This window comes from Polypterus senegalus, chromosome 6, assembly GCF_016835505.1.
Source record: "Polypterus senegalus isolate Bchr_013 chromosome 6, ASM1683550v1, whole genome shotgun sequence".
NCBI lineage: Eukaryota > Metazoa > Chordata > Cladistia > Polypteriformes > Polypteridae > Polypterus > Polypterus senegalus.
The window spans coordinates 39414158-39437379 of NC_053159.1; the positions used below are offsets into that span (position 1 = coordinate 39414158).

Sequence of the window (23222 nt, forward strand, 5' to 3'; positions counted from 1 at the left end):
CGTCTTTGTGCTATGTATAAAATATGGGTGTGTCTCAGATTCTTCATCTCCAATATCAGAGCCATGATGGCCATTAGACACTGCTCAAAGAGGCTAATCTACTCTTATAGTGGATCGGTCATTAAATTATGGTCAGTGTTTTGTTATGCTTAAGTCATTTACAGAATACGATCTGAAATGCTTCAGGTTTTCTGTAAGTCAGTTTTTACCGTTTTCTGTTTTCCTTAAGAAAGAACTGAAGGTCCACTTGTTTTCATACAAGTTTCTTCATTTGGAAGTACCAGTTGTTGATTTGTGTAAATGCTTTGATGGCATACTCAAAGAATGGCCATAACTAAACTTCTGCCTAGTTTGTCATCTTGGTCGGTCATGATTTTCAAACCTTTCTGAATCTTCAAGCCAGAATGCCAATTTGTTAACAGTAAACAATAAGTAGTAGACAAAATTATTATTATCTCTGTAATGGAAAAATTAGTCTGCTCCCCCATTTTCTGAACATGTTTATTCCAGTTTTGGGTTGCTGGGCACTGGAGTCTGTCCTAACAACACAGTCATTCACACTACCAATTTGGAATTGCTGTTCAGCCTGCCATCTGCATCTTCCTCTTTTGGGAGGCAAAACAGATTTTCAGAGAAAAATCTAACATGGATATAGAGAGAAATTTCATTCTCCACACAGAACATGACTGAGCCAGATCTCTTCGAGCTGTCCAGCACTTACCACTATGCCAGTGTGCCAACATTCATTAAGATCATCCATTAAGGAAATGCCAGGAACAAGGAACTTGCATAATTACCGTTCCATTTGGTTAATTTAAATGAAGTATTACAGACTTTTGTATTTTTGTGTTTAGAATGAGTATTATTTGTCAAGTGATTAAGTGGCAAAGAATAATAAAACAAGGAAGTGTTAAACATGCAAAATATTTAATTTACAGCTGTAGTTAGATTATTATAGAGCCATGATTAAATTATTACTTGGAATTCTCAGAGTCTCTTGATTCAGTTCAGGGTTGTAGGAGACCAGCATCTATTCAGACTGTTCTGGAAGCAAGACCGGAAACAGCCCTGGAGACAGCCAGGTCCATTGCAATTTGGAATTACTGGTCAACCTAACAGGCATGTATACTGGGAAAACAAAGAAAAAGGAGGAGAATGTGCAGACTCCATGTAGTCAAGTGGAAGTGAGATTCATGCCCACAATGCTTGAGGCAGCAGCACTAGTCACTGTGCCACAGTGCCGTTCCTACTCAGATAAGATTATCAAATACAGTACTGTACTGACACAAGCTGTTCATTATCAATTAGTTGTCTAAAATACATGTACACACAATAGACATAATAAAAGAAAAAATCTTAACTAAACTATCTATATAATGAAATGCTAATGCCTCTGTGTGTGTATGTATGTATGTGTGTGTGTGTGCTTGTGTATGTGTATATGGTCCCTTCAAGTAATATGATTGGTCAGTTTGGCTTTGGTCTTATTGGTCAGTTGCACTGTGTTTGCTCAGTCAGATGTGATCGAGACAGGAAGTGCTTGGTAAGAAAGGCTAAGACACACAAAATGATGTTTTTATATATTGATTTGATGAAAGTAACACTCACTCACAAGTTTAAAGTTTCCCATTATAGAAGTGATTAGCCAAGGAAGGGCCAAGCATACTGATTATTGTAGATGTCAGCTTGGAAACTGAATAAATAAAAGTCAAACTACAGGGCACATATGGTAAAGTAGAAAGCGTTCAGTACTACTGAATAACTTACCTATATGTTCAGGGTCTGACAAAAGAAGATAACAATAAAAGTTGACAGAAAACAAGAATTTCTACTCCAGTAATGGAGAATCAGAAGAGCTGAGTCTCAACGCTCCTACGTTCGAAGGTAACAACTCAGCTCAGAGTTCATTGATCCCACCTGGAGTAGCTGTTCCCAATTTGTAAACCCAGTAAGCCTCTCTCTTGTTAATTGGAGGTTGTTGTAATCTCCAGCTTTGGGTTGTGGTTTTACAATTTCAATAAGGTGGGTTGTGGGGGGTGGAAGGTACCACAGCTGTGCTCCATTGTGCATTTTTTTTTGTTAAAGCATTTAGATACTTTTTTCTTTCGTGTTATAAGATTCTACTGCATATACAAGGTTGAATTTTTCCAATGTAAAAATATACGCAAGGCCAAAATAAAATGTAAATAACCCCTTTTGTATTACAGTTTAAATGATGTGTCAGTGCTATATGTATACCTTTGTTACTGCACCTACCACAGTTTAAACACAGAAAATGCCCAGGTTTGATCCATGCGTGGTGATCCAAGTTTGATGCTTTGTACCCAATCCTGTATATTTTTGTTGCCTGTGAAAAAGCAAATAGGGGCAAGCTTCCAAAAGATAAGATTATAATACATGAACCTTTATTTAATGTTATTTACACTGTATTTTATATTCTGCATTTTACATTCTTGAAGGCTAAAATACATTTAGAATGTAATTAAGGTAGAATGTAAAGATGTTTTCTTAGACAGATGATTTCTTTATGCTTAGGCAATGCCTATGTTGTACATAGCCTAAAACAGATCATTTCTGCTGGGTGGATTTTTTTTTGCCTTGTCTGCTGCTTTATATCACACCCCACTTTCTTTGCCTATCACTTTGGTCTCACTCTGACAGTCATTTAAGATAATGCTTACATATTGTGAAAAACTAACTTAAAAAGCACTTTACTTGACTGTGACAATCAATTAATCTTTTTAGATTAGTTTGAGGTAGTAAAGGATCAATACTCTTTCACAGTCCATATTGCCAGCTATAGTAAGTGGAAGCCTATCCTCTTATCAGTGTTTTGGTATAGTGCTCTAATATGGCTTTGCTTCTTTTTTTGTAGAGAAAAGCTAAGCAAAATGACACCTTTTATTGGCTAACTAAAAAGATTAGAATATTCAAGCTTTCGAGGCAACTCAGGCCCCTTCTTGATCTTGCCTGAAGAAGGGGCCTGAGTTGCCTCGAAAGCTTGTATATTGTATTCTTTTTAGTTAGCCAATAAAAGGTGTCATTTTGCTTAGCTTTTCTCTACATTCATAATGGCTAACATGTTACAACACTCAAGTACTTATTTCTTTGCAAGCTTGCATCAAACAATTTAAAATAAGTAATGTACTTGTCATATATATGCTCATACTACAGCCATTCTAGTGAAGAGGCGGGGTGCTCTTATTTCAGCCGTAATGTTTCGAGTAATTTTCAAAATGAGTCAACCATATTAACATTATTATCCATTTTAGCTAAAATAATCAACACTTGGTATGTGAACGCAATACACATTATTATACTTTGTGTGCTCACAAAGCAGGAATTGGAAATTTACCAGGCAAGAGTAATGCATATTAATATTTCTAAGAGTTTTCTGTTGTCCTGTAATAGTTGACAACAAGACTATTTTTGGTCTGATTGGTAATTTTTAACTTGTCTGCTTTGCCAAAACAGTAAAAAAAAAAAAAAGATCAGTTTTCGCTCCATAAACTAAAAAAAGACTTTGTTTCTTCTTTGTGGTGGATGATGCATTATAATTTAAGATTTAAGGAGAAACAGAAGTGCCTTTTAGATTTTATTGTTCTGCTAGGATAGTCTTCAGCCGTCCAAAACATTGACCAGGGTTAAGTGAATTAAAAAGAAAAATGCATGGATAAGAAGTATTTGTGGATAGCGTGCAGGCATCTAACACTATGCTTCAGTATTACTTATGTTAATCAGTGTGTTTACCAATATGTAGATCCTTGTGTCATCTGCATGTGTGTCAGTTGTATGTCAAGATCTTGAAGCGCTAAAGTGAGTTTCTGCACTTTTTTTTGTGATCCAGTGTATAGTGAACCAAAATAACATCAGAGCTTACAACCAACTATGCTACATTATAACAAATTGTAGATCTTACTATTTTCATTTTAAGCTATTTGAAATGTTTTATCAGTCTTTTGGTTTGTTAACACTTTGGACCTTAGTTTAATACATGAGAATCAAACCTAATCATATTTCCTCCAGTTGTCTGCCCATCGTACCCATTTTCTCTGTCTGCCAGTGCCAATCCCTGGAGCATTGGGTGAAAGGCAGCAGCCAGCCCAGGGCAGTGCAGCAATCCATTTTGGATAGTGGTACCGGGGCAGTTACGTATTTCTTGCACAATTTTGGTTTCCCAGTTTATTTTTTTTAAATCCACATTTGTCTTGTACAGTATTTTAAGCATGACTTATTTCTCAGTTCTTTGACCAAGTAGTATGCAGGATGTTATACAGTAGAATGAGCACTTTGGAGTGTACATACAGTATTTTAATGCATTAAAAATTACCAATCACATTAATTCTTTTCAAAACAGCAATATCAGACCAATCAGATATTGTTTTTTTATGAAAAGCTTCAGAGAGAACTTAAATTTCTTTAAAAGGATGTAATTGGTTGCAAGAACAACATAGTGATATCCTGAACATGTGGACGTATATTACACAGCACAACACTACCAAAAAACATAAAGACGCTGCTAAGAGTACTAAGTGGGGACTTAGAGCAGATAGACACAATTTATCCACATGTACGACTGTTTGTGTTTTATGCAGCAGCATAAATAAAATATGACCAGAACGGCTGTATAGGACTTTCAGATTGAGTTGAGTTATCGTATGTGCAAACGGTTTCAAAGGTGTTATAAATGTAACAGTATGACCCCAGCAAATGCATAAGGTGTTGTTTAAAGTACACAAGTAATAATGTACCTTACTATATGAGTGGCTTTGAAGGCTGAATTTGTTTGGTTTTATTCTTTAGAGTTATTATATGATTTGAACCATATAAACATGTTTGTATACGCAGTGGTTTTCCCGTTAACTAAAACTAAAAGCAAAACAAAATATGGTATGTCGTTACTGAAAAAAAATCATTTCCGTTAACCAAAACTACAATAGAAATGACATAATGTCTAAAACCTAGAACTAAATGAAGACAAGAAAATAAAAACGAAGCTACGATAGACGTTCAAAAAGTTTCCGCACTTTTATATTTTCATTGTAAACGGTGAAGGCGAGAGGAGTCAGGCCCGTCGCGACAAGGCAGGCAAACCAAGCAATTGCTTGGGGCCCCGAGCTGGCCTGGGGCCCCAAGACAACGACTGGTTAAGAATAAAATGCAGCGACAAACTGTGTGAGCGCCCCATTGATAGTGAATGCAGTAAAGTGCAATGACACTGTTATCGGGATCCCCCTCAAGGGGGCCCCCCTCGCTGACAGCAGCCAGCCAACCACGCGATCTCTGCTGCCGGCAAAATACAAAACTTCCTCGGCAGTCATGAAGCGGAATTATGCTTCAGGAAGCCAAAAAAGAAAGAAGAGAAAGGAAGAGGAGGATAAATTATTAAAAATTAATTATATTAAAAATAATTGTTCGAATATATATCTACGCGCACAACATCAGCATAAAAAAACATCAAGCGTGAAGGGGCCCCGGACCAGAGTCCCATTTGTCCCCCCCAGCGGCAGGCCTGCTACATATAATTGTACAAAATATCTTATTTGTTCATTTCTTTTTTGTACTGCCTGTTTCTTAATGTAATTCAGAACATTGACTTTCAAAAGTTTATTATTTGCAATTAGTTTGTATCCTGTGTTGTTAATATCATCTTTGCTTTTATTTCTGTTGTATTCACTTGACCACTTGGGAAGCGCTTTGAACATTAGAAAGGTGCTAATATAAATAATAATAATTTATTATTATTACACAGTGCCACAAGATTCAGTTTGATTGCTAGCCTAGTTTCTTTATGGAGTTTGCGTGTTCTCTCCATGTGAATATAGACAGAGAATAAGTAACTTCAGATATTGTTTAATAGCTGGATATTAAACGTGTGTCATTAAGCTCTCTTACTTGCCAAAATCAGTTTATTCCTACATGTGTTGTTAAATTACATCCTTCCAGTTTAGGCTCACAGGGAGCTCCTCACATTTTGCATGAAGCTTATTAAGTGAATGATCTGAGATGTTGCTGTAACAGATGTTCAATGTAAATGGTATGCTTGTAGGAATGCAGTCTATAAATTGAAAATCTTTCCCCACTATTTCTGCTGTTAGTGTTACTAACACAGTTCAAGTAGTGACTTCAACAGTATTTCAAAAACAAACAATGTAAGAACTCCTTGAAAAAAATACACTTTCAGAGTTTGGAAATGGGTAGATGACTTACGGTATAGTTTGCAAGAAATACAGTATCAACAATAAATATCAAATAAATATAAAATAAGAGTATATGTGTGCTGTAGTTTTACTGCTTGCAGAGGGAATTCCAAAAAATTAAAAAAATGTTTTTGAAATTCAATAACTATTAGCTTAAACTTGTTGCAGAATAAGGGGACACATGACATCAGAGCACATCTGTTATTTGATTCTTGCATTTTTTGATTATACTGGAAGCCTTCAACTGTTGCATTATTAGGAGACAAGTACAGTCACAGACAGTAAAATTATATGTATTAAGTTAATAGGTACAATGTAAATGATATACAATTTGACAGTCCTAAAGAAAAATGTGTTTTACACTTGCAAAGTTGTGTCCATGGGGACATTTTTGGTGTGACAAAAACTAAAAGTTATTTTTTAAAAAACTAAAACTACATAAAAAAAAATGAAAACTAAACTTAGAAAATTGCAAAAAACTAAAACTAATAAAAAATAACGTTGAAATAAAAACTACAACAAAAAAAATCCTAAAACTAGAAAAACACTGTTTATACGGCATTGTAGAACCATAATACCCCCAGTTTTGCTCCCCAGTAAACCCCTTCTTCCCTAGAGGGACTGTCATGTGTTCTTTCAGGGGGAATCTGGTTGCCCTAATTTTAGAGCACACTTATGCGCTTGCCCACTCATATGGAGGCAGTTTAGAGTTGCTAGCAGTTTGCAGGTTTTAAGCGAGTACCTACTGAAAATAATGCAGACTTAGGGAGAACATGAAAACTTCACACTAGCTGTACTTAGAAGGAGATTTGAATCCAGGATTCCAGAGTGATGTGACAGTAGTGCTAACTGCACAAGTGTTGTTTTAATTAAATGCTCAATGTGTTAAAAACTGAAAAGAGTGAAAACTACTTGTCTTTAATAACATAAAGTTGTGCCCAGCCCAGGATAGTTCCTGCCTTGCACTTGATATTGACAGAATAGGTTCCAGTTGGTTGGTGTTGAATATTAGATTTTTTTGGAATTTACAATCTAGGCTTTATCTTTGACACTTAATCAATCTTTAGCACTCACATTACTGCACTTTCCAAGTCCTTTATCTTTCAGTAAAGAATTACTGGAAACTTAATCTGTTTTCTCATGTTGCAGGCTACAAAAAAAGTTGAATCAGGCCCGTATTTGACTTAGTATTGACTTCTGTAGTACTTTATTTCCAGGCACTTGTAGCCCATGCATACTCCGAGTCTGTTTTCAGTGATGCTTGCTATATGAGAGTGGTCAAATAAATTAAATGAATGGTGCCGCTGCTATGCAATATGCAAGACCATGGATATCATGATCTGTATTTGTTCATGGACAACAGTGTGTCATCATCAAAACATACTAGAATTCAGCAGGGTGAGACACTACTATTTTCGGAAAAATTACATGCTTAAGATAAAGGAAGAACAGTTCCACATTTTAAAATAGGAAAAAGAAAGGAGCAACATATACCCCTTATTAGAAAAAAAAGAAAAAATATTAGTGTTTACAAAAAAAAAAAACAGGAAAAGACAGTGATAAGTAAGGAAAATTCCAGAGCTTAGGAAACAGGAAATGTTGTATTTAGAAAGTAAAATTTTCTCAATAACAGTATATGTTTTATTCTTGGGAACCATTTAAAATGTTAAGGTTGGACCATTACAGACTATAGACAATATACTGTATATACATCCTTTGAACAATTGTGCCTTTAATACAGCATTCCAGGTGCACATTGCTTTTACTATTCACAAGTTGCCTTAAACATCAGTGAAGTGTATGCGTGCTGGCTTTTCAAGAGAAAACACTCCAAGAAAGCAAAAGGCCCAGAAGGCCTTTCTGCTTGAAATTCTGTGCTGATCAACTGTCTTTACATGGATTTTCAAAAAATGTGTTAATACTCTGCGAAATTCCCTTATGCTTCAAGCAAGATACAATCATACCAGTCCACCACAAAAAACTGCTTAATAGGACTAAATTACTATAGGCCTTTTGCTTTCACATCTTTGGTAATGAAAACCTTTGCAAGACTATTGTTAACTCACCTGTAGAACATCACAGTTCCTCTGTTGAAGCCCCTTCAGTTTGCCTTCCATGCACACAGGTCAGTGGAGTGCAGACAGTATGGGACTGCATTACATCCTGCAACATCTTGACAACCCAGTGACCTATGCAAGGATTCTGTTTGTGGACTTCATCTCGGCATTTAATACAATCATCCCTGAAGTCCTCAACTCTAACCTGACCCATCTTTCTGTCTCTGCCACTATCTGTCAGTGTAATACCATTTTCCTGACAAATAAAAAAACATCACGTGAAACTCACTTGTAGTTCCCGCACAATCAACACTGGCACCCCCACAGAGATGCATGCAATCTCCACTGCTCTTCACACACTGTTCTAATGACTGCACCTCTAGGGACCCTCTGTCAAACTCCTCAAATATGCGATTGATTATTGACTAAATATTGATTTAAAAATTGTGATTTATATTTTCTGATTTTGCAATTGATGTTGATTTTCATGTAAAAGGACAAATATTTAAGGCAGAAGTTATTCATTTTTGTATGTTAAAAAAGCTTACAAGTAAATATGATTGATCAAATGTACTAGGTAAATGAAAAGAGTGTGGGTAGGTGGTGATTTTCCATAAATTGCAGAAGGATCATTGCATGTTCCCTAATTTGATGCCAGCCCCTGCATTCAGAATTTAATAATGGATGCAATACATAAAAATGTAACTTCAGCAATAAAAAAAAACTATCATTTTATTTATCACTAGCCACATTGCCTGTCAAAGACAGTTACCAGATTCAATATAAAAATTGTTGATGTCTCTTGCTCCATGTTCAAGATTCTTTATTTGTCACATGCATAGTTATATAGGACAACACGCAGTGAAATGCATCCTGATCCGCTTATCAAAACTGTGCAAAGTTAGAAGAATATCAGTTAGCTTAATAAAAAGTCCTAGATTGAAAGATAACAATATAATAGGACATAAATAAATAAAGTAAAATTAAGTGAAATAAAGTAGAATTAATTGTGCAATAAAAGTGCAATAGTGCAGTGATTGTTGACAAAACCAATGTTAGAGAGGTGTATAGTGTTAAAGGACAGACTAATTTCCAAAACAAGGCAAGGATAAACGTCATGTTAAAATTACAGTCCAGTCTAAGTAGGTGGAAGGTCATGGATGAAATGGCATGTTCTGATTTAACAGTCTTATGACTTGAGGATAGAAACTCCTTCTGAGTCTCTCTGTCCTGCCAGGATGCTACAAAACCTTTTGCCGGATTTTAACAGATGAAAGGCTATTGCTGGGATGAGATGAGTCTTTGATAATCCTGAGAGCTCTGGTCCTGCATCTTCTGGTGTAAATGCCCTGTAGAGATGGTAGAGCTGACCTGCAGCAGCATTCCGCTGCATGGATCACTCTCTGTAGGGCTTTACAGTCCTGAACACAGCAGTTTCTAAACCAGGATGTAATGTTCTGTGTCAGCCAGGATGCTTTACACAGTGCCAGAGTAGAAAGTCTTTAGAATCCCTGAAGAGACCCCAAACTTCCTAAGCTGTCTGAGATGTTAGAGTCTCCGCTTTTCCCTTTTGGATGTGTTCAGATCATGTCAGGTCCTCAGAGATGTGAACCCCCAGGTATTTAAAACTGTTCACCCTCTCCACAGGAGTCCCGTTAATGAAGAGGAGCTTCATAGCTTTATAGTCCCACTGCTGTCTCCTGCTGAAGTCCACCGCCAGCTCCTTGGTTTTGCTAACGTTGAGATGGAGGTAGTTTTCCTGACACCACAATGTCAGGTTTGCAACTTCATCCATGTAGGCCGTCTCATCGTTGTTCCCGATGAAGCCCAGTACCACCGTGTCATCTGCAAACTTCACAATAGTGTTTGAGGAATACAGTAGAACCTCGGTTCACGACCATAATTCAGTCTAAAACTCTGGTCATAAACCGATTTGGTCGTGAACTGAAGCAATTTCCCCATAGGATTGTATGTAAATACAATGAATCTGTTCCAGACCATATGAACTGTATGTAAATATATATTTTTTTAAGTGTTTAAGCACAAATACAGTTAATTAAACCATAGAATGCACAGCGTAATATTAAACTAAATGTAAAAACATTGAATAACACTGAGAAAACCTTGAACAACAGAGAAAACAAACACTGCAATAGTTTGCGCTATAGTGCTACCAACCGTTGGCTAAAAGCACTTTTTTAATGAGTTTTAAGCACAAGGCAAAAAAATGAACATTTGAAAAAATCCGTAATTTAATAAACCACCAAGAAAAATAACATTGCAACAGTGTACGTTACGAACAGATCGCTGGAAACAGAAGTGAAAACAAAATCAAGCCCAGTGCATTCTTTAACTGCCTTCCTACCTTAATGCATCCAGCTCTCTCTCGCGCTGCCTGTGTGTCTGCATCTTGGGCTGCCTGTGTGTGTGTGTGTGTGTCGCGATCTCTCTTGCGCTGCCTCTACAGTATGTGTGTGTGTGTGTGGGCGCGTCTCTGTCGCGCTGCCTGTGTGGGTGCGCGCGCGTGCCTCTCTCGCGCTGCCCGTGTGTGTGGGGGCGCGCCTGCCTGTGTATGTGTGCGCTGCCTGTGTGTGTGTGTGTCTGTGTCTGTGTCGCACTCTCTCGCTCTCTCTCTCTCTCTCTCTCTTGCTCGCTGCACAGGGAGAGACTGAACATGTACAAACTGAAAGGGAAACTGGCTTGTTCATATACCGAGTGTGTGGTCGTGAACCGAGGCAAAAGTTTGGCGAACTTTTTGGTCATAAACCGAGTTGTACATGTACCGAGACGTTCGTGAACCGAGGCGCCACTGTACGTGGCCATGCAGTCATGGGTGTAGAGGGAGTACAGCAGGGGGCTAAGAACACACCCTTGTGGGGCTCCTCTGTTGATGGTGATGCTGTTGGAAACATAGTTACCAAACCTCACTGCCTGTGTTCTGCCTGTGAGGAAGTCCAGCACCCACGCATGCAAGCGGGTGAGTCCTAAGTCCCTCAATTTTGCAAACAGTCTACAGGGTATTATTGTATTGAATGCTGAACTATAGTCAATGAACAACAATCTCACATACTTCCCCTGTTTCTTGTCCACATGGCTGAGGGTGGTGTGCAGTATGTGGGAAATGGCGTCCTCCGTCGATCTGTTAGGACCGTAGGCAAACTGGCGTGGGTCAACGGTGCTTGGGATTTAGGCTACTGAAAGATGATGTCTTTCAGTAGCCTCTTGAACACCTTCATGACTACTGATGTCAGTGCAACTGGTCGGTAGTCATTCAGGCACGAGGACTTATTGTTCTTTTGATCAGGAACGATTGTGGATCTCTTGAAGCACATAGGAAACACAGACTGCGTTAGAGACTCATTTAAGATGGTGGTGAGTACTCCAGCTAGTTGGTCAGTGCAGCAACACAGCAGGCATCCAGAAATGCCATCTGGTCCCGCCGCTTTCCTGATGTTTATTCGCTTCAGTGCTGCATGCACATTGCGCTGTGCAATTCTGATGACGTCACTGTCCTTTGTAGTCAGGTGGTAGTTGCACTAGCTGCGTAACCAGCCTCAAAACGGGTATAAAACGCGTTAAGTTCGTTAGCAAATACAAATGCAGAGTCTGCGATTACCGTTGCGTGAGATTTTCCTTTGTAGTCCGTGATGGTACGCAGTCTGTGCCACATGCTCCATATGTCGCCCTGTTGAAAGTGCAACTCTACTCGTTTCTGATACTGGTGTTTGGCGTCTTTCACCGCATGTCGAACGCCATATGAAGCTGCTTCGTAGGTGCTCATATCGCCAGTAGTGAGTCCAGCATTATAAGCAGCGGTTCAAACATTTACTGCCGTGCGGATCGATCTGTCAACCCATGGTTTCTGGTTGGGAAAAGATTTAACTCTCGCTGTGGGGACAACTTCATCAGCAAGCATACTAACAAAGCTAACTTCTGCTTCCGCAAACTCATGGATGTCATTTGCGCATGTTCAGAACATGTCCCGAATGAAACTTTGTTTGTATTCCAGCATGAGGAAAATGGCGTTATGGTCAGACTTCCCAAATGCTGGATGTGAAATAGCTTTGTAACCCTGCTTGTACGGAGTGTAGCAGTGATCCAGAATTCTGACTCCACTAGTTGGACATGTGACATGCTGGTGGAATTTCGGCCTTACTTGTCTGCGGTTTGCCTTATTAACATCCCCAGCCACGATTAATGCTGCGTCTGGGTGTTTGTTTTGAGTCGTACACAGAACATCGTGGCGTTCAGACAAAGCCGTGCCTGTGTCCGTGTGGGGTGGGTGTAGACTGCCGTGGCAATGACCGACTTGCGAGGCAGATAGTGAAGACAAAATTTGACGATTAGATACTCCAGATGAGGTGAGCAGTAACAGGAGAGAATGGAAGCACTCCTGGCATCGCACCATTTGTTATTAGTCATGAAGCAGACTCCCCCACCTTTAGCTTTCTTGGACTCCACCGTTCTGTCCATGCGAAACACAGAGAACGAATCCGATGGTGTTACGGCTTGGTCTGGCACTGTTTATTTTTGTTGCCTTTCCTCTGTATTTACGTATATCCAAACTTCTCTTGACTTCTCTTGTCATGCGAGTCCTGTAAAGCCTAATTCCTCCTCTCCCCCTTTATGCTTCTAGTATTTGAAGGATAATGTCAGCATGCCTCCTATGCATCTCACACTTGCACTTCCTCTTTCGATTTTGTCACCAAAACCAAAGAGACCAATCAAATTGCTGTGAAGAACGGGATATACACACACAGACATTAGTATTTTATTATATAGTAGAATTATCATCCCTGAACTCCTCCATTCTAAACTCCACTCTAACAGGGATGGTTCATTTCACATTTGCATGCATTATCCACTTTTGGAGCCTGTGCAGTGTGCTCTTATTGTTTCAGTAAAAAGTCTACATACTTTCGTAAAATGATACTCCAATGATGCAGTCATAACTTAATCTACAATAAGTTGATCGCTTCCTATCTGATTATTATCATATTCATTGCACTATTCAAATAAAAAAGTCTGTATTATTTCAGAACATTTTCAGTCTGAGGTTGGGATCCACACAGGTGGCAGAATGGTAGAGCTGCTCTCTCACAGTAAGAAGATTGTGGGTTCACATCCTGGGTCCTCCCTGTGTGGAGCACGCTTTGAGTAGTGAGAAAGTGCTATATAAATATAAAGAATTATTATTATTACATATTAACATGGTCTAAGACTGCATTTAAGCCAGTAGGGAGCTTTTTTTTTATTTCATTGAATAATAACATTCATCCTGTCATTTTCTGTACTTGTTAAAATTCATGCTATAATACTGTGTCTTAATTTTGAAATACAAACTGATAGCTTGATTTAAAAAAAAAAAAAAGTTGGCTTATAAGTACCAGTTACCAAGTTTTCTCCAATTCCCACTCCATTTTTCAATTCAATGTCTTTGTTTGGAAACAGAAATACAGATCATCATGCATTTTGGGTGTATCATATAGTCTCTATTGGGGTGTTGTCCCTCTGACTCAAACCTAATGTGCCATAAGCTTACTTGTGTATGCAGAACAGCATGCAGGCACTAAGTGGACTTGAATAGATTTATAAAAGTGAGAGTAAAAATGGCAAAATTGGGTACACACAATTTGAACATCAAACTGCACATTTAAGTTTCTGTAATGCTGGATAAATCTGCTGATGTTTGGAGGACAGGGAATTTATACTGTGACCTACATATTTTCCTGCTGGGGTTGTGTATCAGTAGAGCACTTCAGGAGATGACCTGGTTTCGTCTGGGTGACTTAGATCATGCCGCTCACCAGAGACTGGACACTTGGTATTCTTGAGGTGTAATTATACTTATGGATTACCATTTTAATAACGCAATACTTGTTTTTTAGCAAAATTTACTGTATACTCTATGACACACACACAAACAAATACACACAGTATAAATCTTTAATAAAGCTGCAAATGTATCAAATGTTCATAAGATGTTTATCAAGAGGTCACAAGGCTGACATGCTTAAGTTTATAAGTTTGCTGTTGAGCTAACAAGCCTGTTGTTTACTAAACAGCTATTTCAAATTGTTCTTTATCTTTTATTTTTCCAATTGAAAACATAAGCAGCTGTACTTAACACAAGTTCGTTGTCCAAACTTGGAGAAACTGTGTCTGTTTTATTAAAGGACAAAATAAAAAGTTCTGAATTGATTCAACTAGTTTTTCTTGCTATTTGTCTAATTTACCATTAAACTTAGAAGAGCAAGGGTTGTGAAGATCATTGTTTGGGATTGGCAATTTTGCTGATCACTGATCTTTATTGTCCACTGGGACCATTGTCAATATTTACATGCATACATTTTAATCTAGCAGGCTTAATGTCACACTGACACTTCAATGGACACTTTCTTCTAATTTCAGCTTGGAAAATTTACAAGCTTTTATTAATTCCGGACTTATCAGTACCTAAGTCAATTGTAGTCCAGTAGGCCTATGACCCCCATAATCCTGAACTGAATCAATTAGGAATTTATGCACGTATGTTTGTATTGAATAAACACACTTGTTGAGTCCTAGTGACTATCCAGACTCCAACAGCAACTTAAATATGGATTAAAAAAAGTAGACTTCCATATTTAGATGCCACTCATTGGCTGGAAAGGAGTCGAAATCTTGGGTGGAGGAAAATGTTGCCATATGTTGGTAAATAGTCTTGCTTCTCATATTTTGTTAAAAAGCCTGCAGTAGCAGTATCACAGCAAATGCAAGGGTGTGCTATATTGGCTAGTACTGGTAGCCACTTGAGGGGAGCTGGACAGAGAGCCCCTGTTATAATGTGCATAACATATTCCACATATAATGTGGAAGGGCGTGATTGGGAGGAATGCCCCCCCCCCCGATCTGAACCTGAGTGGTGTTTTGTTATTGGACTTTTGTGCTCGTCACGGATTGTCCATAACAAATACCATGTTCAAGCATAGGGGTGTTCATATGTGCACTTGGCACCAGGACACCCTAGGCCTCAGTTCGATGATCGACTTTGTGGTCTTGTCGTCGGACTTGCTCCACATGTCTTGGACACTCAGGTGAAGAGAGGAGCGGAGCTGTCAACTGATCACCACCTGGTGGTGAGTAGGCTTCGATGGTGGGGGAGAATGCCGGTCAGGCCTGGTAGGCCTAAACGTGTTACGAGGGTCTGCTGGGAACGTCTGGCAGAGTCCTGTCAGAAGTAGCTTCAACTCCAATCTCTGGCAGAACTTCGACCACGTCCCGAGGGAGGTGGGGAACATTGAGTCTGAATGAGCCATTTTCCGTGCTTCTATTGTCGAGGCAGCTGACTGGAGCTGTGGCCATAAGGTGGTCAGTGCCTGTCGTGGCGGCAATCCCCGAACCTGTTGGTGGACACTGGTGGTGAGGGATGCCGTCAATCTGAAGAAGGAATCCTATCAGACCCTTTTGTCCTGTGGGAGGCAGCTAATAGGTAACGGCAGGCCAAGCGGAATGTGGCTTCGGTTGTTGCTGAGGCAAAAACTTGGGCATGGGAGGAGTTTGGGGAGGCCATGGAGAACGACTTTCAAAAAGCTTCGAGGAGATTCTGGTCCACCGTCCGGCATCTCAGGAGGGGGAAGCAATGCAGTGTCAACACTATATACTATATTTGGTAGGGATGGTTCCCTGCTGACCTCGAGGCGGGACGTTGTGGGTCAGTGGGGGGAGTACTTCGAAGACCTCCTCAATCCCACTAACATGCCTTCCAATGAGGAAGCAGAGCCTGGGGACTCGGAGGTGGGCTCCCCCATCTCTGGGACTGAGGTCACCGAGGTGGTCAAAAAACTCTTTGGTGGCAGGGCCCCAGGGTAGATGAGATACGCTCGGAGTTCCTCAAGGCTCTAGATGTTGTAGGACTGTCTTGGTTGACACGTCTCTGCAACATCGCATGGACATCGGGGACAGTGCCTCTGGATTGGCAGACCAGTGTGGTGGGACGGTGTGTTCCAACTGCAGAGGGATCACACTCCTTAGCCTCCCTGGAAAAGTCTATTCGGGGGTCCTGGAGAGGAGGGTCCATGGGATAGTCGAACCTCGGATTCAGGAGGAACAGTGTGGTCGCGGAACAGTGGACCAGCTCTACACCCTTAACAGGGTCCTGGAGGGTGCATGGGAGTTTGCCCAACCAGTCTACATGTGTTTTGTGGACTTGAAAAAGGCGTTCAACCGTGATACTCTGGGAATCCGTTGGGGGGTGCTCTGGGAGTATGGGGTACCGGACCCCCTGATAAGGGCTGTTCGGTCCCTGTACAACCGGTGTCAGAGCTTGGTCCGCATTGCCGGCAATAAGTCGATCCGTTTCCAGTGAGAGTTGGACTCCGCCAGGGCTGCCCTTTGTCACCGATTCTGTTCATAACTTTTATGGACAGAATTTCTAGGCGCAGCCAGGGCGTTGAAGGGGTCCTGTTTGATGGACTCAGGATTGGGTCACTGCTTTTTGCAGATGATGTTGTCCTGTTTCCTTCATCAGGCCGTGATCTTCAGCTCTCTCTAAATCAGATCGCAACTGAGTGTGAAGCGGCTGGGATGGGAATCAGCACCTCCAAATCTGAGACCATGGTCCTCAGCTGGAAAAGGGTGGAGTGCCCCCTCAGGGTTGGAGACGAGATCCTGCCCCAAGTGGAGGAGTTTAAGTATCTTGGGGTCTTGTTCACGAGTGAGGGAAGAATGGAGCGTAAGATTGACAGGCAGATCGGTGCAGCATCCGCAGCAATGCGGGCTCTGCATCGGCCTGTCGTGGTGAAAAAGGAGCTGAGCCGTAAGGCAAAGTTCTCAATTTACCAGTCGATCTACGTTCCTACCCTCACCTATGGCCATGAGCTATGGATACTGACCAAAAGGCACGTCCAACCGGGAGGAGGCCCCAGGAAAGACCCAGGACACGCTGGAGGGACTATGTCTCCCGGCTGGCCTGGGATCCCCTTGTATTCCCCCGGAAGAGCTAGAAGAAGTGGCCGGGGAGAGGGAAGTCTGGGCTCAAGCTGCTGCCCCCGCAACCCGACTTGGGATAAGCGGAAAAGGATGGATGGATGGATGGATTTGTTGAGCTGTGTATCCACCTGTTTATGGTGAGGTGAGTGGTTCCATGCTGGAGAGTAATAATCAACCACCGAGTATGACGGAACCAAGGAAGAAAACCTCAATACGTTTGCTTCGGCCCCCACGATGTACCAGTCACCTTTGATAGTAGATTATTTCTTGTCGCAATTTTAGCAGCAGCCTTAGACAGGTGCTGACATAGGTCATGTCACAGTTCAGATAATATTGTCTTGCAAGGGTGTAAAGTTTAAGATGTCGAGAGCTGCAAAAGAAGTTTCAAGATTGAACAAAGTTCATATGTTGAAATGCAGCCCGGTGACCAATTAACCACATGAATTGTTTAAAAATCAACTGGGTACGTACTGAAAGCAAGTTTTTAATAATAATAGAATCTTTATTTTAGAGAAAAATCTTAATCATGTATACTTTACAAGATTTTTTGAACATTCTATTTCTATTGTATTGTATTGCCATTTGATTTACAGATTATTAATATAAAATTAATCTGCATTTAGTCTTGATTCTTTGAATTTTGATCTTTTATAGTTTTGGAATTTTGATCTTTTATATTTTCTTCTAGATATTTTTGAGCTGTTTGATTATTTTAAGTAATTTATTAATTAAATGTTTTGTGTGCAGGCAAGACGTTTGTTCCCAAGCATACAAGTCCCAAAAAAATACCAAAAATGCCCACTGGGGGAAAAATCCCAGCTAGTAACAAAGAGGGCAATGTAGACTCTATAAATAGAGTTTTATTTTCTCAAAAATGCTCTTGAACAAAAGAAACTCCGTGAAGCACAAAAGGTAAAGAAGTTGCCTGAAACAACAGGCAATCCAAAACAAACAGGTCCCAAAACAGAATCTAGAAAGCTAAGTCAAAACTCCAATAAATCAGAAGTAACTCCCCCACTCTCCTACTCCCAGGCACATTTAAGTGAACTTCAAGGGACTGTAGGTTTTTTCCACTTTTATAGGGCTGAAGTCATTCCCTTGCAATGATGGGTAGGAGACCTTGCTTCTTGAACCACCCACAAAACACATGGAACATACTACAGATATAGAAAATAAAGAAACTAATTGAGAAAAGTAACAGTAACATAAAAAGCTAAAAAATGAAAAACAAAATGCATAAAACAAGAATTTGAACACCAGCCAGGGGAGGAACCCCTGGCTCTGTCATAACATTTGGAGTGTTTTGGTTTTGAAGTCATAACCTGTAGCACTATCTTTCTTTGCCTGCTTGTTCAGCTCTAGTAACTAAACACACATTGAGTACTTTTCCTGAATTCCTCATAATGATCCTCACCCTTCCTGAATATGTAGAGAGAAATCTTTAGCTTTTGGCCAGGCTAACTTTTATTTATTTTATGTGTGTAGTATACATTTATCATGTGTCCTTTTTCAATAAGAAGATACATTATGATCGTGGGTTCCTTATAATAATAATAATAATAATAATAAACATTTTTACTCTTTCACTCTGTAAAGTGGCTTCTGTGTGGCTTTCTTGTATCATCATGGTATCAAGTCAGAGACCAAATAGTCTGTCAATATAGTTTTACATTACAGAGGCAGCAATATTTTAATAAAAGTGGCCAGAAATATTTTTAATTGCACTGCATTGTTTTTATGCATTATGTATCCATCTGCCATAAAAAACATAAACTTACTGTGGAACATAACATAATAGTTGATGTTGGCAAGGCTCTTTATAGGGGAGATTTTAAAATGTAAAAGTAAAAAATCATAATTATGACATTGTTTTGGAGAGAAATTTCTGAAACACCAAATTTTGTTTGTTATTTCATTGGAATTGGAACTCTTCTTTTAACCCCTTATACCCCAATCTGTTTTCGGCATTACCGGCAGTCCCCGGGTTACGTACGAGATAGGGACTGTAGGTTTGTACTTAAGTTGAATTTGTATGTAAGTCAGAACAGGTACATTATTTTAATAAATGCTATTGTTGACCGATTGTAACCAAGTGCTCTGCCAATGAATGATGGAATTTCACCTCTCTCTGACCTTTTTATTATTTCTACTTTATTTTCAATGATGATGGTTTTTCTCTTCTTTACTGTATCAACAGCACTTGCATCAGATTTGTGTTTCAGAGACATTCTTAAAGGGTGAAGACAAAAGGTTAAGATGAGCTCTTCTGCACAGCACTGTACACGCTATCACAGCAGGAAGGCACCCGTCGTCAACGCGTCTGATGTACTGACAAGAGACAACTTCCTGCTATGTGCGTAACAGTACAAGCAGGCTTGCTATTGAGAATGAATGGGGGTGGCGAGGGGTGGTTCACCACACAGTCACCTCCACTACAGTAGGCTGCCTGCAGCATCCGCCCATTGAGAACAAACACGGTGCGGCCAAAGGCGGGTAGTGAATCGCCCACCACCGCCCCCATTCAACATGCAGCCACCCGAGGCACACTACAATGCTACCCCCCGCCGCCCCGTTCACCCTCAGTGGCCTCCCTTCAGCCACAACCTGGTCACCACTTGCAGCATCTGGGCAGCAATAGTGTGGTTGTCGGGCAGTGAAATGCCCCCCTCCGCTCCATCCAGCCGTCCAGTCAGGAGCAGTAGCTGCGGCAGCAGCGAACCACCCCATCAAGCCTCCGTCTTGCACACGAGCAATAGCATTGGCCCCGGTGACTATGGATCCACGGGTCACCGCTTGCCGCCAGGTGCCTCCTGAGGGACACTACACTGCACAAGCAGTAAAATCCCCCCCTCCAGCCTCCGTCCAGCCACCGCTTGCAGCGTCCCCAGGCCGAAGATGATGGAGCGGCAGTTACTGAGGCGCTTGCGTCACAGCTGCGGCCCTGTTTGTAAGTCATAGGTTGGATGTCCGTAACTTGAGGACTATCTGTATTGCACTAGAATTACTTTCCATAAAATGAATAACTACTATTCTGTTTATGAAATGTTGGAGCTGCAAATGACTGAAGAGCAGTGAGTATAATGCTCAAAAGTTTTAGAAGGAAGTCTTTACGTTAATTAGACAGCATCCCATTGATGAGACCCTTTGTTCATAAGTGCGCACATGTATATTTAGACGCATTAACTGGTTTTTTACTCATTCAGAGAGAGGGCACAAAAGCAGCTAATAAACAGAAGACCCAACAATAAAACCCTCACCTTCTATGAACCTGTGTCATCAGACGTCCATCCCTGCCTACCTACTTCCAATTTACCAAAAAATACAATTTGTGCTTCCTTTCCTCTCCTCCTGCTTCTGTTGGTCTTTCTTCCCTGAAAAAATTGATCAGGAAGTGTTTTTTTCAGTTAAATGTTGAATTACAGATCTGAGGACACTGGCAGAAGCTTAATGGGATTGCACTAAAGATGGATGCCAGGAAGCATTTCTTCACACAGAATGATATGGGAATCTAGAATAAATTACTGAGTCCTATAATTGAAGTAGAAACTTTGACAACAGTACTCAAAATTACCTATTAGCTTGATGGTGTGAATGGCTACGTCATGTCTGTAAAACCTACGATCAAATGCTCTTTCTATCTATTTACTGTGGACTCATTTCCTCCTGCCATTTAAGCCCTTACTTTCTGAGTCTGGAGTCAAGGCGCCAGTAGTCAAATAGGTGGCTTAAAAGTTTTTTTAGTTTTATGGTTGCGGCAGTCCCCTTATTTAACAACAGAGACACATGGCTAGAAATTTTTCTAGCAGCCCCTTATGAATGTACACTGCTGATAACCACAACTCAGTCTATTCAAAATGGAGATTTCACCTACATGAAGTGTTCTGCTTACATCACCCCCAGTTCTCTTCCATGTACATTGGTTACCGGTTCAGTCATGTGTTAAATGCAAAATCTTGCTTCTCACTTTCAAAGTCTTGCATAACCTTGCTCCTCTTTACCTTTGTGAACACTTGATCTCTTATTCCCCATCACACTCTCTCAGGTCTTCTAGCCAAAATCTATTAATGTTGTCCCATGCACCAGACTTTCCACCTTGTGAGACAGGTTATTCAGTGCCATGGCTCCTAAACTCTGGAATTATCTTCCCTGATCTCTCCATGACTGTTCTTCCCTTTGTACCTTCAAATCTGGTTTAAATACCTTTCTCTTCTATGAACATTTATCTTTTTCCTCTATTGTTTTGTTTTTTGTAAAGTCACCATGGGATTGTTTAAGGGGCTATATAAATGTAACTTCTTATTATCAATCCCTTGGCAGGTCTCCTGGTATGTGTTCTTTAAAGTAGGCCCTAATATCCTGCCTGTATCATGCACTGCCTTCACTTGGCCAGGAAGTTATCAATATTGTAGTGTGTATGTGTGGAAGCTGGCCCAGACACAGACAGGCAGACACGTTCATTTTCCCACCACACGTTTATTTACAGTAATATAATGTCCATAAGTGCACCACAAACCCCCCCCAAGTCCCCACCACACAATGCCTTACTTCCTTCAGGCCGCCTCCTTGCCTCCTTTCTTCCAGCTCAGTCCACTCCGATCCCAACTCTCGCCTCGAATGAAGGGAGGCAGCCCCTTTTATTCACACCCGGATGTGCTTCAGGTGCTTCCCGGCAATCTCCCATGTGGCGGAAGTGCTGGCTGTATCCCCGGAAGCACTCCGGGTGTCCCTGCTCCTCTTCCCCCAACACTTCCTGGTGTGGCGGAAGTGCTGAGGTCCAGGGCTCCAAAGGCATGGGGGCGCCCACTGGCGGCGACCACGGGCCCCTACAGGGTGGAGCTTCAAAGCTCTGTACCCGTGGCCCCCAAAGGAACCAGGGCGGTCGCCCTCAGATGGTCTGGGGAAGGCGCAAGCCCTCCTCCGGTCCTCCTGGGCGTCCCGGCCGGGTCGCCACCCCACCACCTCTGACACGTGGTATCTCTGTAATGCTCTGTTTAGAAAGAGGGCCAAGTTGTCTCAGCCTCTATAGTGTGTAGGTGAATACTGAATAAAGTCTTGCAGGCTACATGTCATTTTCTAGCTCCCAGTTGCCTGGGTTTAGAGCCTCCAGCAGTGTCTGTTGTCGTGTACTGGCATGATGATGCGCGTCCCTGTTTCTTTAGATACTTTTCGGGTCCTTCCTTTCCCCTGTGGTGCCCTTTTCTCCATGCTGACCCCTTGTTGACTTAGCCAACTCTCACTATATTGCCACTATCTAAACAAAAGGTTTTCAAGCTGTATACACATTGATTTTTGTGGTGTATGTGTGTTTTTTACTTGTTTTATAAGTATTGCATTTATAGTAGTGTAGCTGCATTGCTTTCAATTATGGGTTTCTTTTCTTTTGAGTTCCTTGAGAGTTTTGATGAAACCTACCATATAACTGATCAAGAATTTTGGCACTAGAGGAGTTAACCAGCAGCTACTAGAAGGCTAAGGCCATGCCTAAACTTCAAATCTCAGCAAAGCTAAGCAGGATGCTGCTTGAACCTCTCATGTAGGTCAGTTCTGAAATGAATATATAGCCAATTTGTTGTATAACAGAAGTCAATTTACGTCAGCATAGGCCTTTCAATCTTCTGGCTTTAGAGGGAGGGATTGTGGATGAGCTGTTAATGATGTACCAAATAGGTGTATAAAAATGAAAACAGTTCCAACATGTCGCAGGATAAAGAGCACCCCTTGGAAGGACAGTTCAGATTGAATGATCAGGGAGCACCATTACATCAGTAGCCAATACAGTAACATGTCCTTTACTTTTATATTTTTTTTTTTACATTTTTTAAGATAGAAATCAAATCTAATCTTTGCAAACTCACATACAGTACATTGTAACAGACTACAGGTCTCTGATAGTAATGAGTTTGGCAGACAGCCGAGTTTTGTTTCACGGTGCTGTTTGTCAGAAGGTTTAATCTCCTTATTGTGTCAGCCAGTAAAGCCTAGTGCTCCTAAGAGC

General features: G+C 40.7%; 1 protein-coding gene across 3 annotated transcripts in view; it reads left to right on the plus strand.

Annotated features, from left to right (window-relative positions):
* Positions 1-23222, plus strand: part of LOC120530997 (E3 ubiquitin-protein ligase HECW2-like) — a 368650-nt gene that overhangs the window by 91580 nt on the left and 253848 nt on the right. The window lies entirely within an intron of this gene.